Source organism: Lissotriton helveticus, chromosome 5_2 (genome assembly GCF_964261635.1).
Source record: "Lissotriton helveticus chromosome 5_2, aLisHel1.1, whole genome shotgun sequence".
NCBI classification, from domain to species: Eukaryota; Metazoa; Chordata; class Amphibia; order Caudata; family Salamandridae; genus Lissotriton; species Lissotriton helveticus.
Window position 1 is genome coordinate 2,176,787 of NC_136066.1, and position 18,640 is coordinate 2,195,426.

The window sequence follows — 18,640 nt, forward strand, 5'->3', positions numbered from 1 at the left end:
AAAGAGATGGTATTGCTCGCAGAGCATCAACGATATAGTGAGGTGTTTAATGAGGTGAAGGCCGAAAGGTTACCCCCTCACCGAGAATACGACTGTCGTATTGATTTGGTCGAAGGGGCCTTGGTCCCCTCGTGTAGGGTTTATGCGTTGTCTGACCCTGAGACCAACCATCTGAGGGCATACTTGGAACATTTCAGTTCCATTGGGTTCATCCGCCCTTCACGTTCTCCGGCAGCCTCTCCTCTCTTCTTCATAGCGAAAGCCAATGGAGAATTGAGGACGTGCATCGATTATCGCTTGTTGAATAAAAATACCATCAAGAATAGATACCCACTTCCACTCATCCCTGTCCTACTTGACCAGGTGTGAGAGGCCCGTATCTACACCCGTCTTGATTTGAGAGGGGCCTACCATTTGGTGAGGATCAGGGAGGAGGATGAGTGGAAGACCGCTTTCAAAACACGGTATGGCCTATTCGAGTACTTGGTAATGCCGTTCGGGTTGTGTAACGCCCCGGCGGCATTCCAGTACTTTTGAAATGATGTGCTGAAGGACTACATAGACCGGTTTGTCATCGTATGTATCGATGACATTCTGGTATACTCAGTCTCTACAGAACAACATGTGAGTCATGTCCTCTTGATTTTGCAAAGGGTGCAGGAAAACTCTTTATACTGTAAGCTCAGTAAATGTGAGTTTAGTGTGACGGAAGTTGAGTTCCTGGGAGTGATTTTGAGTCCTCAAGGCTTCAGTATGGCTGTGAGGAAAGTGGAGGCGGTACGAGAATGGCCGGTGTCCAAAAATGTTAGAGATGTACAGTGTTTTTTGGGGTTCTCTAACTACTACCGAAGGTTCATCTCCCAATTCTCACAATTGGCTTCCCCCATCACCAGATTGTTGAGGAATGGAACCCCTTTTCACTGGACTCCCCACCCGCGTAGTCATTACAGTAGTGTCAGTGTCCCCAAATAAAGGCCGAGCAAGCAAGCCTCTGATGAAATAAATAGTGCGCACTGCCAGAGTCCAGGTCACAGGCTCGTGATCTGCAAGTTGATGAGGCTCGATGACTCAGTCACCTCATTCTGACCTCTAAAAATCAGGCAGTGGAGTGGGGAGGGGGGGATCAAGGTCACGATCACGGGACACTGCGTTTAGACTGGCAGGACAGGGTCAGTCACCTCAGCCTATTTCATACTCAGTGACACGTCACGCTGCCCTCTAGGAGACTGATAGAGCTCGGTTGGGCTGGGTCAAAGTCAGTCAGGTCAGGTATCGCCCCCTTTTCCCTGACAATCAAGACGTAAAGCTCAATACACATTTTGTTGTAAATAATCCTGGATCTCCCATACACTGCAGTGCTGAATTTGCAGCATCGGGAGACCACTGCAGCGCAGCCTGCACCACCCAGTGCCAGCTCTGCCAATGCCACTGCCAACACAACGACTAACCACCACACCCTACAAGTCTGACATCCAAGACTATTCCAGGACCCTGAAAGGTGAGCCCAGGGTTTCCCCCCGCTCCTATGCCCGGGTGTACCAGTGTCTGGGGCGCATCACTCAGACCAGGCAGGGCCTGCAGGGTGATGACGGGCCTCGCAGCACTGTGACCCCCCAGCAGACACCCAGGAGCGCCTGCCCCGGCAGGCCCAGCACCCGGGGCTGATTGAAGGGGGTAAACAGGCCGTGCCACGCCTCCGGGAGGGTGCTGGTACCAGCTGCCGAGGGATGAGGGCGCGGGGCTGCTGTTGATGCGGGAGCAGGGCATGGCCGCGCCACACGCCATCCTGAGTGGCCTCCCTCCCTGGCGGAGGAGCCAAGCGCCTACTGGGGCACCTCGCAGCACTAGGGAGGGTCACCGCCGCGCCACACGCCACCCTCAGAGCTGCCTTCCCTCCCTGGCGGAGGAACCAAGCGCCTACCGGGGCACCTCGCAGCACAAGGCGCCACACGCCATCCCGAGAGCTGCCTTTCCTCCCTGGTGGAGGGGCCAAGCGCCTACTGGGCAACTCGCAGCACAAGGTGCCACACTCCATCCTGAGAGCTGCCTTCCCTCCCTGGTGGAGGAGCAAAGCGTCTACTGGGGCCCTTCGTAGCACAAGGGCTCTGGGCACTGGATTGCACAGATTCAGCAGAGAAAGTAAGGCGTTTTCCGGTTAAATTGCAATATCACCTGGAAGCAGTGGACGCCAGGAGACACTGATTACACATCTGAAACAAGTCACGTGACCTGCAGCTCAGTGAGTGCCCGGGCTCTACAGGGCAGACACCGGCTCTGGAAACATTCAAACTGGGCGCTTGAGACTCCTACTGATGACCACAGGAGCCCGGGAGTGCCACCCGGTGCTTCATTTGTAAGCAGTGCTTAATTTGTAAAAACAGAAGGCAGGTGCTGAAAATTTTGCCAAGGAGGCCACAGCTGACTTCTTCCTCCGGTGAGCCCCACTTGCTACCAATCAATAGCAGCATATTAATGTGCATTTGCGCTTGTGATGTGTACATATGTGTGTATAAGAAAAGAGAAAGGGTATTTAAGTATATATCTATGGGGATCTGTGTTAGTGGAACAATATATAGATCTATGCTATGACAGTAAAAATGAATGTGGCTAAATTAAATATGCTAATGGTGAGAATGTATACGAATACATGTATGCCCTCCCCCCTCTCCCATTTTATACCACAGAACAAATGTGTTTTTTCTGAGTCCCCAGATAGACCATGCAGTCTGTGTTTTCTCCTTTGTACTGCCGGTCACCAATGTATTCAACTGTGTAGCCTTGGACCGTGTCGTGTATGTGCATGTAACTTGCATGATCAAGGTAACTATTAGGAGCGATACTACGTGTCTCTTGGACCTCTTTCACATGCTTGCCGTCCTTTTTCCTAGCCCCCGCTCCAGGGTCGGCAATCTGAGGGATAGCCCCGGGCGCCACAAACTCTAGCTACGCCTCTGGGACTCCCGAAGCCACTCAGGCTTTTGACACCCTGAAAGATGCTTTTTGTTCCGCTCCCATCCTCCGTCATCCTCAAACAGACAGTCCGTTCATAGTCGAAGCTGACGCCTCGGATCGGGCGGTTGGAGCGGTTCTATCACAACGGGATAAACACACAGGACAACTACACCCTGTGGCCTTTCTCTCCAAAAAACTCAATCCCGCAGAGATGAATTACACTGTGGCCGAAAAAGAACTCCTGGCCATAAAACGAGCATTCCAAGAGTGGAGGCATTATCTTTGGGGGGCTTTGCACACTGTGACTGTTTATTCCGATCACCGAAACCTCCAGTTTATGAAAACGTCCCGTCATCTATCGCAGAGACAAATGTGGTGGATGTTGTTTTTTGCTGAATATGATTTTTTGATTACTTTTCGACCCGAGGTAGACAACAAAAAGGCCGATTCTCTTTCCAGACAAGGTGGTGACATAGCCCCTAGACAGGAACAATCAGCTATAGTGAGTCCTGAAAAGGTCCTATGCGCCATTCACTTTTTGGATCAGGTTAAAGCAAATCGGACCCAAAACCAATGGCTTCTGTGGAAGGAACAAAATGTACGCAGGAGCATCAAACACGGGGTTCCTATGGTTGATGACAAGATGTATCTGCCAACCCATGACCTGCAACTGAAGGCGTTCAACTGGTGTCATGGTGCGTTGATGGCAGGTCAACCTGGCCTGAAGAAAACGTTGCACTTGGTTCAACGTCAGTTTTGGTGGGACGGTATGTCCAAAGATGTGAACCAATGGGTGACGCAATGTGAGACATGTGCAAGAGCAAAGGGAGACCATAATAAGAGCAGAGGTCATCTGCTACCATTACCCACTCCATTTGAACCGTGGCAAACAATCAGCCTTGACTTCGTTCTTGGTCTACCAAAGGATCAAGGATGTGATGCCATCTTAGTGGTAGTGGACAGCCTCACAAAGATGGGCCATTTTATTCCTTGTAAAAATCTCCCAACGGCCAGCCAGACTGTCCAGTTGCTTTTGCATAATGTGGTGCGGTTGCATGGACTACCCAGGGTCATTGTGTCAGATAGGGGTCCTCAATTCATTGCCAGGTTCTGGTGTACATAGTGTAAAGCTCTACAAGTACCGATATTTATAGAGCGCACAGCTACTTCCCGAAGGTAGTGTCCCGGCGCTGTACGTATACCGCTTAGGAACCCTTCCTGGTTTTCCCTGTGAGTGTCCACTCCTGGGCACCCCCAGGGTGAAACCAGGCATCCCAGCGCTTTTGGGGCTGTTGTGGAGATTAAGCAAGCTATTGCCCAGAGTCACAGAGTGGGACCCATGATTAGAATAGGCACCGAGGCGAGAATAATCGGGTCCGAGGAAATTGAGCCCAAGACCCACCGAGGCGGGTATTGAACCTTAGTCCCGGACCAGACCTCTGCATCAGGGTCTGCCGCTCTAACCATTGAGCCACACTTCTCCACAAGTGGAGGCTGCTCTGTCAACCAGCTTCCATCCGCAGACAGATGGGCAAACGGAGAGGCTGAACCAAACCCTAAAGAAGTACTTGCTGTGTTATTCTAAAGAAGCGTCTGAATCATGGGTATCTTTGCTATGGTTGGCTGAGCTGTCTTACAATAACGCCTGGCATAGCTCGATAAAAGAAACTCCGTTCAGGGCTAACACAGGGTTTCATGCTCGCACCCTGCCTACATCTATTCCGAGTGATGTAAAGAATCAGCCTACTGTGATGGCACAAGTTAAACGTCTTTTGCTGATCCAGGAACGCATCCAAAAGAAATTGAACCTGGCCAAAACGTCATACAAGAAATGGGCTGATCTGCGTCGACAAGCGGGTCCCACATATCAAGTGGGAGATCGAGTATGGCTTAGCACCAAAAACATACGTTTTCGTTATCGCAGCATTTTCCATCCCCGATTCATCGGACCATACACTGTGTTGCGTAGGATCAATCCTGTGGCTTATAAACTGAAACTGCCGGTCACCTTGAGAATACATCCTGTGTTCCATTGTAGTCTTTTGAAGCCGGCTCGGTGTGCTCGCCGTGATGAGGGATGGACAGGTGGAATACGAAGTACGGCGCATTGTGGATTCCAAGTTCCGCAGGGGTCGCCTGAGGTATCTGGTGTCCTGGAAGGGTTATTCCAGTGAGGACGATTCTTGGAAACCTTGTTCGGATGTGCATGCTCCTCGTGCGGTGCGTTTATTCCACGCTCGCCAGTCTGGTAAACCTGATGCTAGGAGGCGCATGGGAGGGGAACGTACTGTCAAGGTCTGATCAGGGCCCCTGCCTTACGCGCCGAGAACCTCAATTAACTGTGAACAAACTACAATGCCCAGAAGGCCTTCTGGTAAGTGATATCATCATTTAAATGCACGCACTGTGCATTGGAGCGCCGTACGTGATTCTGAAATTGTTACCGGTGAACAGAGCGGCTGCTCTGTCCTTCGTGGTTTTCCAGAGATTGCTTGCCAGCGGCTCCGGTTTTCTCGGAGTGTTTCCAGTGTCCGCGCATCTCACTCGCCGAGTGAGGACGTGTTTCCTTTGTTTACTTCCTGATTCCCCGCTCATGGCTGCGGCGGGGTTTCTAGTGGTATCCCCGCTCGCAGCTGTGGCGGGGCCTCTAACTGGGCTCCTGGTGTTTCCTTCCCCCGATTTCGCGGCTGCGACGAGGGGAACCTTGCCATCGTTCTTCCGTGGCTCTGCTCGGCTGAGCAGAAAGGGAGGCGCCATAAGTCAGTGAGTCTTGGAACTATTACCCGGCCGGGTAGGAAGTACTTTCTTTTCATTTCATATTTCCTAGTGCAACTTTGTATCTGTCCCGAGGTGGTTGGGACGTGGGGGTTTGCACCGGGTACTGTGGGCTCTACAGGGGAGGCTGTTGAAAACAGGAATACAGGCGCCTTCAGTAACGGTTTTAACGAAGGCTTTATTGGGATGTAAGTTTTTTTCATGAAAAACGGTTTTCCAAAACGAGATAAAGAAAGTAGTCCTCTTGGTTTGTCTTCTGGGTTTTGAGACTTCAGGTGGCCGGGGTCTGCTCCGAGAGTCGTCTTCTGGTTCCGCTCCGGTACCGGCAAAGGAAAGGAAACGAGGGTCAGGACAAAATAAGGCGGTGACACTCTCAAGGGACCGGGAGTGAGGGATTAACCGTCCGTGCACAACTTAAGCTACCACTAACCAGTGGGGGAAAGGAAGTGCTCGTGCAGGGATGGGGGGGGAGTGAGGCTTGTCTAAAGAAACGTTCACTGTGGTTTCTTTCGCCCGACCCAACCTGCTACCCGTCCCCGTACCTCTTGGAGCTACGCTCCTCCCGTGGGAACGTGGCGGGGCGCAGCGTGAAACCGTTGGCCTCCTGGCTTGTCGTTCTCCGTCTTCTCAGCGTCCTGGAAACTCCCGTCGTCTTCCTCGTGTGCCTCCGCTCCTTCGGAAACGCCGTCCGCCCCAGTCTCTGTTTTTCCGGCTTTTGACGTCACTACGCCTTCAGGGGGAGGAGTCTCGTTACCTGGCTCGGCCGTCTTAAAGGGACCTGTTGAAGTATTACTCGGGATCCAGACTGAGTCGTCCTCTTCGTTCCATGTTGCCGGTGTAGGCTGTGGGGACAAGGTGCACGGTAAAAGAGGTGTGGCTGTCCACCATTCGGCAGTAGTAGTCTGAGGTTCCGGCCCCCGTGCCCCGTCACAGTATCGTACTTTGGATGTTCTACCATGCTTTAGTTCCTGGATAAAGATTGCGGGAATAGATTTCCTTTTGTTTGCTCCTGGATTGCAAGACTGTGTTCTCCCTGGGATAGGAGTTATCTAAACATAACATTGCTGCCAAATCGCTGCTCTCTGTTTTTTCCTGTGGATTAAGGACTATTTTTGTTTCCTTATTTTTTCATCTATATTTTGTGGAATACAAGGGGTTTAAAGTGAGTATGAGTGTGTGCATGAATGTTGACGTGAACTGGTATATTTGGAGATAGGTGGTCAAATTACAGCTGGACTTTGGGTATTAGGTGGATAGCGTATTCCTCAACGTAAGAGACGCATCTTTCTGGGAGTTAAGGAAGACGTTTCAGGGGAGAACCTAGAAGGTATTACGCTGAATCTAGTGAGGGAATATTGAGAGTAGTCAGAGTATATGTACTGTAATAATCTTGTGCTTATTGTTACTTGTTGTCACCTCTCCACTGCTGTAAACCCCTATTCCTTTATCCCTCGCCTGATCACCTTTATTCTCTGTGTATTATACCGTCAGAGTGTGAGGAGATCTGGAGGTGGACCCACTAGAGCATCGTCCTGATCTTGAGGAGCACACAGGCGTGACACCTAGCTGATCGGAGGAGTGTCAGGTTAGAGTGGTAGGGATGCTGTCTCCAGGTTCTTTCCATTAGTCTTAATGAGTGTCTTTCGTTGTTAAGTTTGAGGTTGAACCAAGATTTGGAAGGAATGTTTCTTAGAGTTTTAAGTTTAGGAGGGGCCAATTGGTCAAGGACATCCGTGACGGCTTTATTAAAGTGATCAGTAAGCTCATTTGCGTTTTGGGAGGGAGGAGTGAGGAGCATTTGAGCTTGTAGTTAAGACTCAAGTTCGCCAGGAGGGATACGTTTTAGATTTCTGGTCCATTTCATATGTTTAATTTGTTTCTAGGTGAGGGGAGGCGGCGTTATGGAAATGGTGAACAGTATGAGGTGGTGGTCGGACCAATCAATGGGGATGATGTTAGTCAGGAAGGCTAAGTCATTGTGGGTAATGATAGCATCGAGGATGGCTCCTTTGGTGTGGGTGGGGGACTGACAAAGTTGTTTGAGGTCATTGATCTCGAGAAGGTTGGTGAAGAGGGAGGTAGTGGGATCATTGATGTCGTTCAAGTGGAGGTTGAGGTCTCCAAGGAAGAGATTGTTTGAGTTGGATAATGAGGATTGTGTTATCAAGTCAGAAAGTTCATCAATAAAGGGGAGTGGATCACCAGGAGGGTGGTAGATAGTGTGTAAACGAATAGAGTGGGTGCCTAGAAACTTAAGTTCAGCTTCAAGGTATTCGAAGGTGGAGTGGCCGGAGTTGTTAACAAGAGAGAGCTGTAGTTCGTTTTTGAAGATTATGGCCAGTCCATCTCCTATTTTGTAAGGTCTGTCCATTCTGAGGATTGAGTATCCGGGGGGGTGAATAGATCAAACATGCTCGTTGAGTGTTCATTGAGCCAGGTTTCCGTGAGGAACGCGATGTCAATAGATTCACTAAGGATAGATTCGGAGATTTCAGTGGCGTGTGGGGCGGCGGATCGGCAGTTAACAAGCATGCAGGCGAGTGGATTTGGGTTATTTTGGGAGGGATGGCAGGAGTGGATAGAGGTGAGTTAAGGAGGGGGTCTGGGGGAGGGGGGAGTGGAGGGAATTCTGTTGGTCCCTAGAATGACAGGGATGTAGGAGTAGGGGGAGGTGGGTTGTTGACTGAAGAACTAGGAAGGTAGGAATTGCATAGGTCGGATAGGTCGGATTGGGAGAGGTGGTTCAAGGTGCGGAGAGGCCTAGACATACGGTTGTGGAGTGGGGAAGTATTCCAATGGTGACGATTGAAGCTGGCGGGGATTTTACGGTGGGGGTGGTGGGCATTTGGATGCGAGAGTCCGGTTCCTGAGCTGAGGGATTTAATATCTTCTCTAATTCGGGAGAGTTCATTCGTCAATAAAGAGAGGTTGTGTTCGATGTTGTGTAGGGTCAGGGTTATATGGGAGTGACGGATCTCTAAAGGGGAGGATGAGGGTGAGAGGGAGTGGATAGTGTTTGTTGTAGACAGAGGGCAATTGTGTGTAAGGTGTGTGAGGTCAATGGCGTTGGAATGAGTAGAGTTAAGGCAATTAGGCGTGGGTGGTGGTATGATGGAGGACAAGAGATTTAGGAACTCGGGGGATGTGGATAGAAAAGATATGAGGGCATAAAGAGTGTGAAGTAGGACTGCATCGGGGATTAACGGTGGAGAAAAATTTGGTGGTAGTGAAGGAGTCAAGTCAAGTCAAGTCAAATAATTTATATAGCGCACTACATACCCAGAGGGTCTCAAGGCGCTTGAGGAAGGGTGGGGAATTATTTGTCGAAAATCCAGGTTTTAAGCTGCTTTCTGAAGGCTGGGTGGTTTTGAGTGAGGCGGAGGTGAATGGGAAGGGAGTTCCAAGTTTTAGCCGCTAGGTAGGAGAAGGATCTTCCCCCCATGGTGGATTTGTTGATGCGTGGAACCGCAGCGAGGGCTTGGTTGGAGGAACGTAGCTGGCGGGAGGGGGAGTAGAAGGATAATCGCGTGTTGAGGCATTCTGGTCCAAGTTCGTAGAGTGCTTTGTGTGCATGAGTGAGGAGGCGGAACGTTATCCTCTTATTGACAGGGAGCCAGTGGAGGTCTTTTAGGTGATCGGAAATGTGGTCTTTACGCGGGATGTCTAGTATGAGTCTGGCTGATGCGTTTTGGATGCGTTGGAGTTTTCTCTGAACTTTAGCGATGGTACCGGCGTATAGGGTGTTTCCGTAGTCCAGGCGGCTAGTAACTAGTGCATGGGTGACCGTTTTTCTAGTTTCGGTGGGGATCCAGCGAAATGTTTTTTTGAGCATGCGGAGGATGTTGAAGCAGGATGAAGAAACTGCGTTGACTTGTCTGGTCATCGAGAGAGAGGAGTCCAGGATGACACCCAGGTTCCATGCGTTGTCCGTGGGAATGGGTGCTTTTCCTAGGGCAGCTGGCCACCATGAATCGTCCCAGGCAGAAGGGGAGGTGCCTAAGATGAGGACTTCAGTTTTGTCTGAGTTCAGTTTAAGACGGCTGTGCTTCATCCACTCGGCTACTTCTTTCATTCCTTCATGTAGGTTGGTTTTAGCGGTGTTTGGGTCTTTGGTGAGGGAAAGGATCAGCTGAGTGTCATCAGCGTAGGAGATGATGTTGAGGTTGTGTTGGCGTGCGATGGCCGCGAGGGGGCTCATGTATACGTTGAAGAGGGTGGGGCTGAGTGATGATCCTTGCGGGACGCCGCAGATAACTTTGGTGGCCTCTGACTTAAAAGGTGGGAGGCGGACTCTCTGAGTTCTTCCTGCGAGGAACGAGATGATCGATTTCAATGCTTTTTCTTGAATTCCGATGTTTCTGAGGCGTTGTATCAGGGTGCTATGACAGACTGTGTCGAAGGCTGCAGAGAGGTCAAGGAGGATGAGGGCGACTGTGTCTGCGTTGTCCAGAAGTGTTCGAATGTCGTCTGTTGCTGCGATGAGGGCGGTCTCAGTGCTGTGTTTGGCTCGGAAGCCGGACTGTGATGAGTCGAGAGATTTGTTGGCTTCGAGGAAGGCGGCGAGCTGGTTGTTGACTGCTTTCTCGATGACTTTGGCCGGGAATGGTAGGAGCGAAATGGGGCGGTAGTTTTTGAGTTCGGTGGGGTCAGCTGTGGGTTTTTTCAGGAGGGCGCTGAGTTCGGCGTGTTTCCAGCTTTCCGGGAAGGTGGCGGATTTGAAGGAGCAATTGATGACGTCTTGGAGATAGGGTGCTATGATGGAGTCTGCTTTGTTGAAGATGTGGTGAGGACATGGGTCTGTGGGGGATCCTGAGTGGATGGAGGTCATCAGGCGGATGGTGTCCTCAGTGGAGATTGGGTTCCAGTCATTAAGGATGTTCAAGGGGGGTGAAGGTACGGTAGAAGGTTGAGTGGGATGGTCTCCGGGTTGGTTGTTGAAGCTGTTGTGGATGTCTGCGATTTTGTCGTGGAAGAACGAAGCTAGGGAGTCACAAAGGGTTTGAGAGGGAGTGATGTCGTTGGAGTTGGCAGTGGGGTTGGTAAACTCTTTGACAATGTTGAATAGTTCCTTGCTGTTGTGGGCGTTGTTGTCTAGTCGGTCTTTGAATGCAGCTTTCTTGGCAGTTCGGATCAGTTGGTGGTGTACGCGGGTGGCGTTTTTGAAGGCGTCTCTGGTGTTGGTGTTTGGGTCTTTTTTCCAGGCTTTCTCAAGGGAGCGACAGAGTTTCTTGGATTTCTTAAGATCATCGTTGAACCAGGGGGCGTTTTTGCTGCCTAGTTTGATTTGACGTTTTTTCAAAGGTGCTAGGTTGTCGGCGCTGTTGGTTAGCCATTGAGTGAGGTTAATGGCTGCTTGGTTGGCGTTCGATGAGTGGACAGGGGGGTTTTGAAGAAGCGATGAGGAGATCTGGTCGATGGTGATTTTGTTCCAATTTCTTTGCAGAGTAGGTTGAGGATGGTTGTGGGTTGTGGTCTTTTTGTAGACAAAGTGAACGCAGCTGTGGTCCGTCCAATGGAGAACTGAAGTGTGACTAAAGGAGATGTGTTTGCTGGAGGTGAAGATAGGGTCGAGAGTGTGTCCTGCGTTGTGGGTGGGGGTGTTAACTAGTTGTTTGAGTCCGAGGTTGGCGAGATTGTCCAGAAGGGCGATGGTGTTGCTGTCGTTACTCTTTTCCAGGTGAAAATTGAGGTCTCCCAGTAGAATGTAGTCCTCGGAGGGGAGGGCGTGTGGGGTGATGAAGTCAGTGAAGTCTTCACTGAATTGTGCACGGGGTCCCGGTGGTCTGTAGAGGAGTGTGCCTCTGAGTGTGGTCTTGGGGTCGGTGTGGATCCGGAAGTGAAGGTGTTCGGCGCTAGCGAGGTTGTCGTCAGAGCTGGTTGAGATGCGGATGGAGTTCTTATGGACGATAGCGATGCCTCCTCCTATTTGAATGGTGCGGTCCTTATGGATGATCTTGTAGCCGTCCGGGATGGCAATGGTGATGTCTGGGGCTGAAGAGGCATTCATCCAGGTTTCTGTTAGGAAGGCGACGTCCGGAGAAATGGTGTCTAGTAAATTCCATAGATCGATGGCGTGTCTGTGGACCGAACGGGTGTTGAGCAGGATGCATTTAAGGTGGTTGGTGTCAGATCTCTGTTTGGTGTTAGTGGATGAGGAGTTGGTCTTGGTGCCGTCATACTTGCAGGAGTTGCATGTGAAGGGTCCATGGGTGTGTCCAGGAGCGGCTTGGGCGCAGTTGGGGAGTCGGCCGGGGTTTAGTGCTAGGAGGGTGGAGGCGTTGTATGTAATGCGGGGGGGGGAGGGTGGTGCGGGGACCAGGGGGTCTGGCGCTGGGCGCGGGCCAGGCGCGGACGGGCGTAGACGGGCTTACCTTTGGCGCACCTTCGGCGCGGCCGTAGCGCGTGGACGCTGCACGTTGGTACATCTGCTTGAAATGGAGAGAGGAGGGGGGCGGAGCGTGGGAGGGTCAGCTGGGAGGCGGGATCTAGGTGCAGGGAGGGTCTGGGACGGGCCAAGGGGTCACAACAAAATGGCTACAAGGTAAACAAGTGCTCCGACAACGAGAGCTCAATCTATGAGACTGTTTTTGTCTACACGATACACCCATCCCAACGAGGTTTATGGGTTTTTCTCCTGTCATTCCTATACACAATCTATGAGGAAGCGCTATGGGGCAGATATATTAACATGGCTGCACTTGTAGAGTGCTGCTTAAATAACTATCACAAAGCGCTACACACCTCGAGGTGCACCACAATGAAAGCGCTAGCGAAAGTAAGAGCGAGGCAAGTAGCGTTATAAAGCGCTGCTCTGGTAGCTATCAATTAACTATAGCAGTTGCCTAGACCTACAAACAGGACACGAGCGCTGCACAGAATGCCTTTCAAAATCAAATGCAGTGCTACAGAAAGCGCACAGGTCACGAGCGCTTCCCAGAAATAATTTCTAAATTGAATCAGTGGCACTAATAAGCACACCGTTCTCGAACGCTTAACAGATTGTTTTTAGAGAGTAACAGTAGATCATACAATACCACCAGGAGGGGGAGGAGAAGGGAGCGACCGCTTCTGCGTGGAGCAGGACGGACAGGACAGACAAGGAGGCTTAGGAGAGGATGATTGTGGGGCTAGAAGTGGTACGATAGGAGAGCCAGGATGGAGGGGTAGGGATTCAGGCTGTGGCATACAGGAAGGAAGGATGGGGTTAGTTATTTTAGAAGAGGTTGAGGGTGACAGATTGTCGGAGAATGTAAGTGGTAGTGCAGTGGGGATGTTAGTAGGAGGGGGTCATTGTAGGGAGAGAAAGTTTGGGCGATGGTGGTTGGTAGATGGCATTGACTGTAGAGATGACAGGGGTAGGGAGTGGGGAATAGGAGATTGGAGTATGGTGTGTGTAGGAGTGAAGGCAGGGGAGAGGGAGAGAGGTGTAGGGGAAAGGGAGAGAGCGGGGTGGTGTTGAGCGATTGGGTATTCGGAGCATTAAGGTTAGTTTTGTCTAGGTGGAGAGACAAGGTGTTGAAATGGTGCTCAAAGATGGTGAGGTGTGATTCGGCAGCTTGTATGAGGATGTTACCCATTTTGAAAATGGAGATGTCGATTTCACCTGGAAATATTGGGGAGGGAGTAGTGGATAATTTAAATCCATAGGGAATTTTGATTGAGTGAGTGACTGGAAGCTGACGTAGGAAATTCTTTTCCATTTGGATGGGCGTTTGGAATAGAAGATGTAGTTGTTTTTTACGGGGGAAGAGACGCTGAGGTAGTTATCAACAATACGTTTATCAGGGTAACGAATGAGTAGTTTATGTTTGAAGTTTTTCTTAGCGTTTTTAGACAGATTGGGGGGATAAAGGATGGTTAAGAGTTAGGGCCATGTCTGGAGAGAGTGTAGTCAAATGGGATGTGTCCGAGATAAGAGGGGGGCATGTTGGGACGGGGCTGAGAAATGGATAGTTAGAGGAAAGTTGTGAGGACAGTTAGGGGTATGGGAAAGAGAATGAATGGGGGGGCGTGGGAGGGAAACCGCAACGGTGATCTACAGCCCGTGCGTTTCTGATATGATATGATATGATGATATGATAATGATAATGATATGATATGATAATAGGATTTTATAGAGCGCTCGTTCACCAACGGTTTCTTGGCGCTAGGTATAGGGGAGCGTGGACAGGCAGGGCGTGTAAGTTATTGATCGTAGGCCTGGGAGAACAACCATGTTTTAAGAGCTTTCCTGAACATAGGGTAAGACTCGATTTAACGTAGGGCGGGCGGTAGTGTGTTCCAGAACTGGGGTGCCAGGAACGTGAATCGAAGTCCACCGTGTTTCTTACGCTTGAAGGACTGGGGAGTCAGGAGGTTGGAGCTGGCAGAGCGAAGGGTGCGGCGGGGGATGTAGTGCTGAATTCTGTTTGCTATGAAGACTGGCCCGTGAAATGAAAGAGCTCTGTGGATCAGACAGCCAAGTTTGAAGAGGCAGCGTTGGGCAACTGGCAGCCAGTGAAGACTTTTCAGGAGGGGTTTTACATGGTGCGACCTAGGTTGGCCGTGTACGAGTCTGGCCGCTTGGTTCTGCACCAGTTGAAGCCGCTTTAACTGATAGGCAGGGATCCCGGCATATAAGGAGTTGGAATAATCGATTTCTGACATGACTAAGACCAAGATGACCTGGACAAGGACCTCAAAGGAAAGAAATCTGCAGATTTTTCGGATCCTGCGTAAGTGGAAGAAGCAGGAGGAGACTACAGAGTTAACCTGAGTCTTTAGGGTGAGATCGCTACTAATTGTGACACCAAGACTTTTGACCGCACTGACTGGGGCGGGTGGAGGGCCCAGAACAGGTGGCCAAAAGTTTTGGTTCCAGGGATTAAGTGAGGGCCTAGTGAGTACCAGCTCCGTCTTGCCGGGATTTAATTTTAGTTGGCTTATGTTCATCCAATTTCTGATGGACGTCATGGTGGACTGGAAAGTTTCAATTGCGGATGGGGAGGGGTCAATGGTAAAGACGAGCTGGATGTCGTCGGCGTAGTTAAAAATAGCTATGTCTCAGGGTCGGCCCCTGCTTTTTTCAGGATGGGTCTTACTTCTGCCATTTTAAAACAGTTAGGGACAATGCCTGTGGACAGGGAGTTGTTAAGGAGGGAGAATGGAATTTCGGGGAGCTGGAGAAAGATCTCACGGGCAATGTGAGGGGGCAGCTGTCTGTGGGGGAACCAGAACAGACTTTTTTAAGGAGGGAGAAGAAAGTGTCTTGCTTGATGGGTGGGAAGAAGTCAAATGAGAGCGGGTTGTGATATGTCTGAACAGACTCCGCGGGAGATACGTTCTTGAGAATCTTGGCTTTGATTATGGCGATTTTGTCGAAGAAGTAAGAGCTGAGGGAGTCACAGAGCTTTTGTGATGGGACTAGTTTGTTGGTGATCCGGTCAGGCTGGACGAGCTCGTCCACGATAGAGAACATTTCTTTCGCTTTGTTGTCTGAGTTAAGAATTTTTAATGAATAATAGTCTGATTTAGCTTTCAGAATGGCAGCTTTATATTCCTGAAGAACCCTCATGAACGAGAATTTTTTTATGGTGCAATAATTCTGTCTCCACTTGCGCTTCGATTGACGCCAGGTCAGTTTCATCTCTTTTAGGTTATTGGTGAACCAGCGTTGAGCGTCATGCGTCATGTGGTCTCCTACAATTTATCTTCTTGAGTGGGGCCAATCTGTCTCTGCCTGTGGCCAGCCAGGCATTGATGTTATCTGCCTGGGCATGGAGAGATGATTGTGGGTCATCGGGGGTGAGGCTGGGGAGCTTAGAGCTAGCTAAGAGTTTCTGCCAAGTGTTCCTAATCAGCTGCATTATGAGCACCAACATGAAAACAAGAGAGTAAAATTTGAAATATGGCCTCCACAAGAGTTCAAGATAAAATTGTCTAGACGGTCTGGGAAGGAACAATTACAATTGTAGATCGATAAAAGGAAAGAACAATGCTAAGTCATTGCCACATAAGTCTGGCTAGTGAGTTCAACAACAAAGTCAATGGGCCTACAGACAGACTGGTATTGATGTGGTAAACCATTTTAGAATTGTCTTCATTTGAAATGAGTCTTCATTCAATCACTCAAGAAATCCCAAAGGTGCAAAGCAGGAAGTAGGTAAGATAACAGCAGTCAGGAGTCGGGACAGGTGGGAGATTCCGTAAATCAGGAAGTCCGGATCGGGAGTGGCAGCGAGCACAGTGGCCAGAGTAAGAACAGGTTTTCACGTGGTGGCCATTATAGTTGTGACATCATTTTTCAAGAGTAATTCAAAAACAAAAACATACGCCTGTGAGGTGTTAGGATGCAGGCATGAAGACAACAGTCCGGGATCAGGCCAATCAGTAGATCAAGTTCATCATGAAATAAAGAACAGGAGTGGCAGCGGGCGTAGTGGCCTTAGATAGTAAAGGTTTCGTGTGGCCAGAGGATGTAAAGGGTTTCCTGAGGCAGACCTTTGAATGGGCCATAAAATCCCTAAGGAGGTATATCAGGATGCAGGCACTTACCCTGTTTGCAGTGGGGAGTGGAAGTCCAGCGGGCCTGGGGAGATCGAGAACTGGGTGAGCAGGTAGACAGGGATCAGGCCAGTCCGGTAGTCCAATATGTCAGGAGATCTTGATTGGTAGACGGCAGCAGGCACTGTAGAGGCAGAGTTGACAGGTTGTGCGACAACTTCCCACTCAATGGAGGCCGTCTTGTGGGAGGGTGTTGCGGGGCTCAGGAGAAAGCAGAGCCCTTTGGCACAGTTGAAAGTCGACCTCAGCAGGACGGGTCGCTGTCAGCAAGACACAGTGGCGGTCATGGGTTCAGTGATGTGCTGAGGGCTGCATTGAGGCCAGATAGGTTGGGCAAAGACCATGTGGCAGGGTCAATTGAAAGTGCTCTCATCTGGAAGTATCATCAGCAGGGCCCAAGCAGAGGTCAGAGACCACATACTGTCAGAGCCAGGAAAACATCAGAAAATCAATAAGATTGAAAGCACAGGGGATGGTTGTTGTAAATAGATTAGATAGGCATCAGGACACGTCTTCAGGTTATTAAGATGGGTTTATTAAGATACTCAAGACAAGACAGCAGAGCAGTAAACCTCACAGCTGACCAGACCATCAACTGCCAAGGCTGGAATCTTCACATTCCAGATAGAACACTCTTAGGTACTATGAGAGGTTGAGAAGATAGAAACACTAAGAAAGGACTACAGAGGGGGCGTGGCTACTGGCCGTGAAGATGGCCGCCTAGTCTGAGAGCTCCGGAGCACCAGCAGCCCTTGAACATCAATCCGCACATATATCCGTCACATTAGAACTTCCCGAGGGGCTCCTCCGACGTCGGAACCAGCGCGGCAACCATCGACGCTTCCGTACTTCCCAGCCAAAGCCCGCTGCGGATCTTATTGGCGCCGGACTGTGCGAGGCCTGGTGGGGCCTGGGAGGCTGGGGACTCGATTTGCTGCAGGGGCCGGCGGCGGCCTTAGAGGTAGCAGCGCGAGCCACGGGGCGTTCCTACCGCCTCTGCTCCTCTCGCTGATTCCCCCCTCGGATCGCGGGACTCTGCCACGAGTGGCAAGGAGACTCCCTCCCCCCCCGCCCCCCTGGACATTATTACCATCCACGGAAAGGCTGCCCGCCCTGAGGCCATTTCCCAGACCCAGAGAGACCGGGCCTGCACATGAAGTGGGGAAAGGCCTGAATTCCCCTACCTACTGCCAAATGCTTGATGTTGACGGACCATCTCCTTGATAAAGGACACCCCTTTAATGCCTTTGATCACGCTGCTGTATGGTACCAGGGACGTGTTTGTTTTTTTGGCTGGCCAGCTGGACTTGGCTGGATCCTATTGAAATAAGCCTTGCGGCCCTGGAGCTGAACACGAGTGGCCCTAGGATACGTCCGAGGTACCTTGTTGTGATCTAGGGGTACAATTTCCAACCGACGCGGACCGGACTGGACCTGCTCGGTCCACCAGGGCCCGGAGACTGCTCACGAACCCAGAGGGCACTGATTAATGTCGACCATCAACTTATCGGCCTTGCGAGAGACGTCCCCCTGGCCTCGCCCATCGCCTCTGGACCGTCGACTCGCCCTGTCACGACCCGTCTCGTCTCCACCCCACATTAACGTCTGGGAACTGAATCGCTGAGAATACCTGGAGCGTGTCCTCGGCCTACCTAGTGGCACCACTGATCTCACAACTGATACACACCCTTCAACTTGCCGTAAGATGGCGGGCAGAGGGCCCAGAAACCAGACCGTCCAGGTGAAATTGGACAAATATGCATACGAGAAAGGGACGCACACGACGCCACCTCAAGGCAAGGCACAGGAGGGTGACGGAGGGAAGAAGATAACATTGGAAGACATCATGAAGGCGCTAGCGAATGTCCAGACGACGGTCGGAGCGATCTCTACGGATGTATCTCTGCTGCGATCAGACCTCCACAAAATGGCGGACAGAGTGAAAGACGTGGAGGTAGTGACAAAATCATTAGTCCAGGACACCTCGGACCTCCAGGTCTCGGTGGCCCACCTGGAAAAGGACAACAGGCTGCTCATGGCCAAGCTTGATGACCAGGAAGGGCGCGCTAGACGGAACAACGTCAGAATAATAGGCATTTCGGAATCGGAAGGGACCCAGGAAATGGACCTTTATGTTGAAGACCTAATAAAAACTAAGTTACAACCTAAGGGTCTCTCGAACTACTTCTCAGTTGAGCGCGCTCACAGAGTGCCTGGTGGAAAGCCGAGACCGGGGGCGCCTCCGAGACCGGTGCTGGCACATCTTTTCAATTTTAGAGACCGCAACGCCATTTTGCAAGCAGCAAGAATCTCCCCGCCTGTCAAGATCTTGAACTCGACCCTCTCCTTCTTTCTGGATTACACTGCAGCC